Source organism: Glossina fuscipes, unplaced genomic scaffold (genome assembly GCF_014805625.2).
Source record: "Glossina fuscipes isolate IAEA_lab_2018 unplaced genomic scaffold, Yale_Gfus_2 28, whole genome shotgun sequence".
Lineage (NCBI taxonomy): Eukaryota > Metazoa > Arthropoda > Insecta > Diptera > Glossinidae > Glossina > Glossina fuscipes.
The window spans coordinates 15,318,652-15,329,316 of NW_023998423.1; the positions used below are offsets into that span (position 1 = coordinate 15,318,652).

The 10,665-nt window shown below is 31.9% G+C and overlaps 1 protein-coding gene across 3 annotated transcripts in view; it reads right to left on the reverse strand.

Moving 5' to 3' along the window:
* The window catches only part of LOC119636222 (nephrin), a 44,466-nt gene that overhangs the window by 32,556 nt on the left and 1,245 nt on the right, over nt 1-10,665 (reverse strand). The window lies entirely within an intron of this gene.

A 10,665-nucleotide genomic window follows, 5' to 3' on the forward strand; every position in this document is an offset into this window, starting at 1 on the left:
AGTATATCCACAAAAAGCTTGATGACTGTTCTGCATATTCGAACATTTTCCTTCTTTTTTTTTATATTCCGTTTACTTGGGAATGGGTGACATTTTTAGAGCTAGAGGCTTTGTTAAGTTCTATGTACGGAATTCTGTAGATGACAGTTTAGAAAATCCACTTTTACATGTGAACATAGGCACACATAAGCGTATACATTCTGTACATACCTATATACATATATGTATATATATATATATATATGTATGTGGATATGGTAAGACCTACATACACAACAACATTCAACAGATCATTCACTATTAATAGACAATTTTTCTTTCTTTTTTCATTTTTTTCATTTTTTTTTTTTTTTTTTTTTTTGTTTTGTTTCTTTTCACAGCTACCGCAAGAAGTTGCAAGTATACTAGTTATGATATTCAGCTTGATTCTTATACGGGTGTATATTGAAATTTGAAATTCCTGCATCCATTTAATAACTTAAAGGCATAAAAATGAAAGTTTACTTTATGTGTTCCAATTATTTTGAAATTTTTTTCGAACCAAAATATTTGTTTCTTTGTACAATTTTCAAACACCAAACCTAAGATACTTCGGTACTAACTTCCGGTCAAAAATCAACCAAAAAATAACTTAAATGTCCCTAATATGAAGACATGATCATATGCAAAAAAGCTACAAAACACAAAATTAAAAGTTTTAGTTATTTTCAATTTTCATAAAGCGAGCTCGAAACAACATACATTCACAAATACGCCTACAACTAAACGAGAAACTGACACTACTTTATCATAAAATAACTAAAAGTTTCAAAATATTTTTCTGTATAGCTTACGTATTGCACATGTTATACATACTTGACCGGTAATCAAATAAACACACACACATAGAATGTAGATCTTATGGGGTTTACAATGCTTACTTTTAACATTGCAATCGGAATGAAAAATTTAATATACCTCTGTTTTATTTGATTTAATATAATTGAGCAAAAATTATTATTTTTACAATTCAAGGAGAGGACCATCACCAACGAAGATGATCCTCGTACATAGAATTCATCGAATTTTTGGGGAGCAAATAAGTTGGTTGGCTTTTATGTGTATTCAGCTTCAACTAGGAGACTAATGAGGCATAACTCTTAAACTTCATTCATGTATTCCTAGTTTATATTTAAAGGCTTGGTCGATTCACAGATGCTTCTAAAAGTACTAAGAACTGAACATAACCTAAAAAATAAATCACAAACTAAGAAATCCAAGTGTAAGGTAAAGAAGACAAAGTAATCTAAAAAAGCGTACATAACCTAAAAATATTATTATTATGAATAATTTCAGTTATAATAATAATGAATCCTAAATACGATAAAGTCATTCTGTAACTCGGATTCGTGGACCACAAGACTGGAATGACGCATAGCCGAGTAGAGAAGTGTCGCAAATAGCAAGTCAATGCTAATGGATTCAAATCTCAGTTCGGTACAGTATACTTTGTCGAAACTATAGTCATTACTTAGTCACTGAACGCCATACCCACTCCCTGAACTTCTTCAACATCTGTTCACTGAATGATGCCCTTAAAAGGGGGAAAAAAATTTGAAGAGCAAATCTGCTTCAACTAAATCGCAAAATGATCTCTCACAGAGATTGCGTTACCTTTGGAACTAGCGATCTTGTAGGATAATACCTTAGGCAAAAAAAGTAATGAACATCGAAAATGCAATTTTGACCGCTCCATGAGCAGCGTCTGTATGTACTGTATCACTCAACAATGCTAGATAGAAAACTGTTGTTTTATGTAAGGAAAGGACAAAATCATCCAATTTAACCCTGGCATGCATTAATACTTTTGATACCTCATATTGCTTTGTGATATTCACCAGCAGATGTCGCTGATTAGAATACGTGCAAGCGCCTAATAAATTTACCGCACACATCGCCTGGCCTGTGGTCATCTCATACCTTTTTCTCTACTTCCCCACAAGTTTCTCATATCAGCGGACAGCGCACATCCCCTGAATGATTGGTGATCATATTAAACAAAAAAAAAAGAAGAAAAGTATAACTTCTGACTCAGCCGTTTGCTACATTAGGCTAGAATAGCTTCAGTCATAAGATACTACTAACAACAATAAATTAATAATAACAGAGACTCATTTATGTTTACTTCAAAGTTAGGTGTCCGACGTTCACCTTGAACTAATATAACTCTTTACCTGTTTTATGGTATCATGAAATAAGAAGTAAACTTTTTTTTTTTTTTTTTTTTACTTTCTTGTGGCAAAAACCACATTAACTATTTGGATAATTAGTGGTCTTTAATGGTAAACATATAAATACATATCGATAGGATATGTGTGTAACACGGTTAAATTGTAACGCACTTGCAAAGCCAGCTTTATTGCTTACTTTGGCGTATTAGCTAAAACTAATGTGTTTGTACAGCAATATATATGCCTTCGTCTGTATGGCTGTATGGCTGATGTACAAATGCGCTTCCAGCACACCTTCAAGATAAATTCCTTAATTAATGTTGAATTTTTTGTTTCGTTTTATGTTAAACATATAAACCAACTACGGTATGGTATACACGTATATACAGTGAAATTTACCATTACCGGACAATAAGAGCTTTCAGTCTATGTATTGAAATTGATAAAAATTTTTCAAATTTTCGTTTTCGTTAGACTTTACTGTATGCACTTCATCTATACATTCATCTTGTAAAGTGTGTATATATGTATGTATGTATGTATGTATGTATGTATATACATATTTATTTTTTTTATGCCATAGGAAACATTCTTTTCTTAGCCTATTGTCTTCCATGGCGTATAAATATTTTACTACTATATATAAAATTGCCTCTGGCCATGTGAAAAAGGTGTTAAGAATAAGAAGTAAAGCAAATAAGAGTATTAAACACCGACATAATGACATTTCTTATAAGTTTTTCTACATATATATGTATATATGTATATGACTAATGGCATAAAAGAGTTTATCAGAACGATAAAGTAATAATAGTAAAGCAATTTGTATTTCCTCAATATAACACATATTCAGACTAATGACGTTTTTCCTTTATAAGCACACATACATGCATACATAATTACATAATCTAAACACTATTGCATCTAACAATAGTTAATTCGAAATGCCAAAATGCTTACCAGTATGAAGATTCAAAAACATTAACCCTTCTATGGGCGTAATATATTTTCCATTAAATATATATTTTTGAAAATAGCATAAGTGCTGTAATAAGTAACAAAATCTTATGATTTATATGATATGATATTAAAAAACTAAACAGGTACAGTTGCTTCTCATGGAAATTTGCTTTTAATGTTTTTTAATTATGAATACAATCATGTTCTTTTCAATAATGTTTTTACCAACACTTGAATCTAACGAATATATTATTCATTAAGGCCCACGTAAGTTTCTATTTAATATAAATACTAATTTGTATATAAAAAAATTATTTTTTTTTTTTCCTTTTTTTTGTTCATCGACACGTATATATGTATATGTATATATATATATATATATATATATATATATATAATCAATTTCTTGACTAATAACACCAACAGAAACAACATCTTATGCTTAAGTTCTCAAGCAATGGTCGATTTAACCAATAAAGGTTAACTAGTTTAGAAAACTTGTTCGAATCCATACCCAATCATGACTAAATAGTTTCTATAAAGTGCCACCGTGTCTGTCTAATACACAATTCAACAAAATGAAATACATGCATACATACGTACATACATCCATATGCAAACATATGTATTTGTATAAAATAGAAAAAAAAAAAAAAGGTAAAAAATAAGAAGAAAAATGAAAATGAAAATAATAATAAATTTAAAATAAAAACTAATGAAATCCTATATACGAGTACATAATAAGATTTGAGACCGCATAGATACATATATTATTATGTTGTAGGTAATGCATGCTTTATGAAAGTATGACATAGATACAAGCATGTTTGCATGTATACGTTTACAATGCAAGATGTATTGACAAAAATGCCAAGCATTTTTGCAGCAACTGTTCTTAAATAACTTGTAGATAAAATATCATAAAATGCAGTCAAGCGTTATATTAACTCTATCAAGCAATTGAAAGAATTGACTTCACAACTCCTATATACATTCTTGACTATTTTGAAATTTTTAATTTATCTTAGACGATGTAAATACTTTAAATTAACGTCGCACTAAAATTTTTGCTGGACCTGTTACTAATCTTATTATTGCTTGTTATTTGAGATGCAAAGAAATTAATTGAAAAGAAAAAATGTACACTGACTAAACTGTAGCCTATATCCTATAGGATCTGAGTATAGGAGAAATTACTGCCATGTTGAGGAGAAGATCATAACGAAATGTTTGCTGGCATGTGTTTTGATCAGTCACATCTATTAGTGAAAATGATAAACTAATGCAAAGTATCAATGTATACGACGATGATTTTGACCTTTTTCTACATAAAATAAATGCTTCCCATTCAATACTTCTGAGTTATTCAGCTACCCATGGAACGCTCATAATTGCATTTCCGACATTCATTACTTTTGTTGTTTGACTTGAAGGAATCTGCTGCTGAAGCTTACGGTGATGCTGCTTCATCATAGCCCAAATGTCGATTTTGGTTTCAAGAGCTTAAAATAGGTGACGTTGATGTTAATCACAACGAACGGCCTAGAGGACCAAAAAATTTCGAAGACAATAAATTGCAAGCCTTTTTAGGGAAACACACTACGCAAACTCTTAAAGAGCTTTCGAGCACCTTAACAGTGGATAGCCATAAAGTTTTGCGGTGCGTATGGTAAGATCGGCAGAGGGTAGTATACTACGAGCTGCTAAAACCGAATGAAACTGGTGCTGTATATGTCTACCGAGGTCAGTTGAAAAAACTGAACGACGTATTGTTGCAAAAACGACCAGCAATAGCAGTTAACGAACCCAAGATTATCCTTTTGCATAACAACGCTCGGCCACATGTTGCAAAAGTTGTGTTGCAGCTCGGATGGGAAGTTCTGCCGTGGCTAGCGGACTCATCAGCCATAGCACCTTCTAATTATCACTTGTTCAGATTAATGCAGCATGGCCTGACTGGCAGACCCTTTCGAAATGTTGAAGAAGTGCGAAAATAAGTCGCTGATTGGGATCAATATCGTTCTTTCGACACGTTATCGGCATATTGCCAAAAAGATGGGAAAAAGTTATGGAAAATGATGGAAAATATTTTGATTAATATACCTTATAACAATTTTTCTCAATAAGCTCTAAGTGAAAATGTGGTCGCCATAAAAATTCTTAACTTACTTTCAGACTTAAGAAAAATTAAAATATTATTGCATTTAAGGATAACATTCTAAGAAGTATTTGCTACAAAACTGTAAAAATGGTGAAAGCTAAAATTGGAGGGGTCGGTAATCCACCGAGTTGTATGAATAACTCAGTATGCGCACAACTATTGCTTAATTAGAAGAAAAATAATGTTGTTCCAACAACTTACACGCTTCACTAATGTAGGAAGACACACAACCGACGTCAAAAACCAGCAAGCAAATGATAACCTTTAGCTCGGAACAAACAGGGGTTGAAAGCAGTTAACAAACCATGGTCGGAATAGCGACACCGATAAGTGAATTTAAACATAAAAACTGTCGCGAAGAAATAGTAACAATATTAACCCTCTTAGTTACGTAAGTAGCTAAATGCAGGCAAAAATGCTTTTAACTCGGAAAGTAATACTAAAATAGTAATTTAAGTGAATGGATAAAACTCTTTTAAGGGATGCATATTTTTTTAAAAAATTTTCATATTTAAGAAATAATCATACGTTAAGAGATGCTTGAAGGTGTAGAGAAATATGGCTGAGTTGAGACGGTAATAACTACCTCAGTAACTGAAAAGAGTAAACTAAGAGTGGTAGTTAAGTCAAATAACTTTGACTTAACCGCATACTAACATGAAATACAGTAAAGCTGTATATTAAGGTAGGCAGAGTAACTGCTGAGTTGACAAATGACAATAAATCAGAAGGCACAATTAAATACAAGAGAAGTATGGGTATTGAGCCCAGTAACAAAACTGTAATAATTAAACTATGGATAAATGCAAGCATAGGTACTGCTGAGTTGTAAAATGATGATATATCAACAGCCTACATGAACAATTGATTAATAAAATAAAAGCGAAAAATGAGAGTTGAACCTAGCATCGAAGGACCCATAATTAACATATAGATAAATGCAAGCATAGTTACTCCTGAGTTGAAAAGTGAGGATAAATCAACAACAGATTTGGCTAACTGATAAAATAAAAGAGAAAATTGAGAGTTGAATTCAGTGGCAAAACTGCCTTTAATAAAATTATATACAAATGTAAGCAGGGTTACTGCTGAGTAAAAAAAAAAAAAATAAATAAATAAACGGGCAATATGGCTGACTGAGTAATAAAATGAAAGCACGGATTGACTACGATTAACAAACAGTAAGGCTATGGATTTATGTAACAGCAATAAAGGCTTCTATAACATCAATTTTTCTCCTTGATTTATGCAAAAGTCGGAAGGTATATATAAATCCCGAAACTAATGCACTAATTGCCATATAATAAAGATTGATACTCTTCAACGAAACTTATTCGAGTCAGTATTTCGTGGTTATTCTTGTTCAGTCAGCTAAATTTTAATAATACTTCAAATCGTCCCAAGCACTTTCCTTTCCCTTAATGTTACCTTAATATAGAATTAATTATGAAGGAATGGGTGTTACATTTATTTTGTCAGAACGTTTGCAACGCCCACAAGCTAACTTCAGAGACCTCACGAAATATATTTATTCTCGATCAACATCAAATTCTGCATTGGCTTAAGCATGCCCGTCTGTCCGTTTGCCTGAGGTATGTTGTAAACATTCTCCTGGCCATGAAAATGAAATTTGGCAGAAACATTCGAAGTTCCTGTTTGATGTTGAAAATAGGCGACCGAATATCATTTTCTTACTTATTTATCTTAGGTGTGATTATGTGAAAACGTTGTTGCTTAAGTTACTTTGTGCAAAAAAGTCTAAAATTTTATTGTATGACAAATCTATACGTCACGTCATATCTGTCGTTGTCGGATTTCCTCAAAAGATTTTATCATTATGAATGTATATTTGTCATAATAATGTCTCTTGGAATGTGCGTAAGTCATTTTGTCTAATTACATATTACACATGCTCCATATAAAACGAGTATACTCGGAATCGCTATGCAATTTAAATGCACATTTTGCAAAGAAGGCGACGCAGTTAAATGATTAAGCGACTAAAACTGCTATTCAATGCAGCTTAATTCGTCTTGGAGCGAATCTTCGATACTCGCAATATCAACCATTGCCTTCGGCACATTATTGTTCCATTAAGACCTTTTGTCTCATATTCAATTGTTTATCGTAATTTATAAGAGCATCATAATAGAAAGGCTACTATGTAATATACCACACTATCCTTTCTATTTTTTTGCCATATACGTTATTGGTTAGAAGACCAAGACGTAATTGGTAATTGATAGACAATATATTTGATCAAAATTATTTTTGCTAAACTATCAAGTTGAACACCTTGATCTACATCGATGTTATAGGTAATTCAATTTATTCCCTATGATTACAATTCTTTCTCTGCTTGACATAACTCACTTAATATGCTCCTAATTAACATTATTTTCATTATTGACCGTTCATTGGCTAATATTTGATGCAAATAAAAATCAATAACAATAATAATATAAATAAAGAATCTATCTATCTCTCTGCTCTTCTTTTCAAAAAGGAAACGAATCCATTTAATTAAATTTCCATTTTATCAATCTATTGTGTCATTGAGAGAATTGGAGATATAAATGGTTTCTGTGATGTTATTCTTAATAAAATATCTCGCGGCGCATAGAGAAAGTTGAAAAAAACAATTACTTAATATCGTGCGTATACGTATATAAAGTACTTTTAAAGATATCAAAAATTTGATCTCAACGAAATATAAATTTCTTTTGCTTCTCTATGCAAATACGATACGAAGCATGCGATGACACAAAGCAAAAATTCTAACAAAAGAAAGAAACAAAAGACAAAACAAAATGGAATTATTTGAATTTTTGGCAAACAAAAAAAAGAAAAGAAAATAATAATAAAATGCATTATTAGAAAATTGCACTTTAATAAGCATAACTCGAATATTTTCTTTAAAATTTGCATAAAAATTCCTACATATCTACAACATTTCAAATATATTTTGCCTCAAAAATATCGTACATCACAATGCAACAGAAAATGTACAATGAAAAAATACCAAAAAAAACCAAAAAAAAACTACAAATGTTTGTTGAAATATTTTCAAAACAATTTCTTAAATTGGAGACAATACCAGAAGTAGAAGAATATATTTTTCTTCTAAAAAAATATATTTTTTATTCGATACAAAACACGATATTGCACAATTTTACATTTATTTTTTGTGATAATATTTGGTAGAAGAGTAGTGAGTAATGGAATAGAAGAGTGGAAGTGTAATTGAATAGCTTAACTGGGATAGAACGATCTGTAAAAGCATAGGAATACCATTATGCGACTCAGTTTATTAAGTTAGTCCCTGTTCTTACACTACTAGCCTTGATCAATGCCTGCTTGCTGCTGCTGCTCTAAAGACAATGGTCTAACAAATTGCTCAAGTATAGCGTTGCTAATGGAACTTTGGTAGAACTGGCAGAACTATGGTAACATTGGACTTCTTAATAGTGGAAATAAGCTAAAGACATACTTAGGGTCGTATTCAATTGTTTTGATTTTATCATCACCAGTAGAGGGCGAAGGGAGAAACAAGCCAAGGATGATTGGCGTCACAAGTCAGCACTTCTTCAAATTAATCATATCACTACGTGTGGTCAACACTAAGCACAGTCACGCACAGTACGCTTGATCAACGCTACGTCTGGCCAACAATTCATCCGTTCATCGCTGCGCCTAGCGAAAAGTACACCCCATCAACACCATCCCTCTGCGCTTGATCCGAACCACGTTCAGTCAAGACTACGCTTAGCTGATTTTTGGACTTTTAAAACTAGCGCAGAAATTTTTAGACGGAGTAACAAAATAAATACTGGCTTAGGCATAAGTTCTGCATACATTTGAAATGTCGTACATTAAACGCAAGGGCGTGCCTGCGAATATTGGATGATTTGTGCAAAATTCCTTTTTGGATATCTTTTACGGAGATCGAACATATTTCCAATACAGTTTATGTGACAAATGCATGGGCGCACATGACTTTGTTTTATTTTCCGAAATTTTTTTTTAAAGAAAAAAGTTAACAAAAGTTTCTCTCGCTTAGAACTCTACTAGTGAGTTCTCTCCGTGATATGTCAAAGACAGAAAAAAAAGGCGGAGTTTCCTAAGGCAGAATTTACGTTTCTATGTAGTTAGGCAACTGCTGGCGCTGAATTTCAGATTTGAACTTGTGTCATGTGAATGTCATCGCCCTTTAGATATTTGTCCAATATATCATGCAATGTAAAAGTCGCCCAAAATCACGTTGGATTATCGCACAGTTTAATGAAGAGCTGAATAGGAATTTTCCCGGAACTCCTGTTATATGTTTAGAGGAAGAATTTACGTCAGCTCAATTGCAGTGAGCGTTTTCGATTTGCAAAGTCGCCTAATACGCAAGGCGGCCAGCGTAAGGAACACGAATTTGATAAATTGATGGTTGACATATTGGAAGCAAGGACTTTGTAGACAAGCTCCAAAAATATATTCCCACTTATGTTGACATGTTGATTACATTTTGTAATTGTAAAGATCTTTATAGAACAGTCTTTGTTTGATAGAAATCGTGCGCCCCACATTGAACGTTTAGTAGACGAAAAAAATAAGTTTTAAGCAAAAAAAAACCGTTAACAGATGACATGCAACGACAACTTTTTACTCCTTCCTACTAACGTTAAGCAGCAATTAAGCATTGCATCGGCTCGCAAATTCTAACATGCTTACATGGACTTTAGCTCTTCGTATACATCTCTTTGAAATTCCATTGGCAATGGACTTTGTTCCTATAGGATCATGCATGAAACCATGCAAGCTGCAAAATGTTGCAATTTGTTTATCAAAATGAGTAAACCTTTTCGGCGAACCTTTTGCTTTAAAACATCAACAAGAATGGAAAATATTGTTATGCATTTTCCTAATTGAACGTTCAACGTTACAATGTTATATTTCCTTTTATTTATTTTTTTTTTTTTTTAGCTTTTTTTTCTTTATTCAATGGATTATATTTGCAATAACGACTAGACGAGAAATATTTCAAATTTTTTATTAATATAATGAGAAAAAAAAAAAGAAGCATAATAATAAATAAATAAATTTCTTTATAAAAATTTTTCATATTCTATTTTTATTATCGCGTATTCTTTTTTTCATTATAATAAAAGGTTTTTTCCACAATTATTTTATTGTGCAACCATTTTCAAATGTCAGACCAACTATAAACTTCGCAAAGCTGTTTTACACACAATAGGAGTGTATGTTTGTGTGTGTGTGTGTGTGTATGTGTTTGTAATCGAGAGACAAACACTAAAGTATTTAACATTTTTGCTTCTTTTTTTTTTT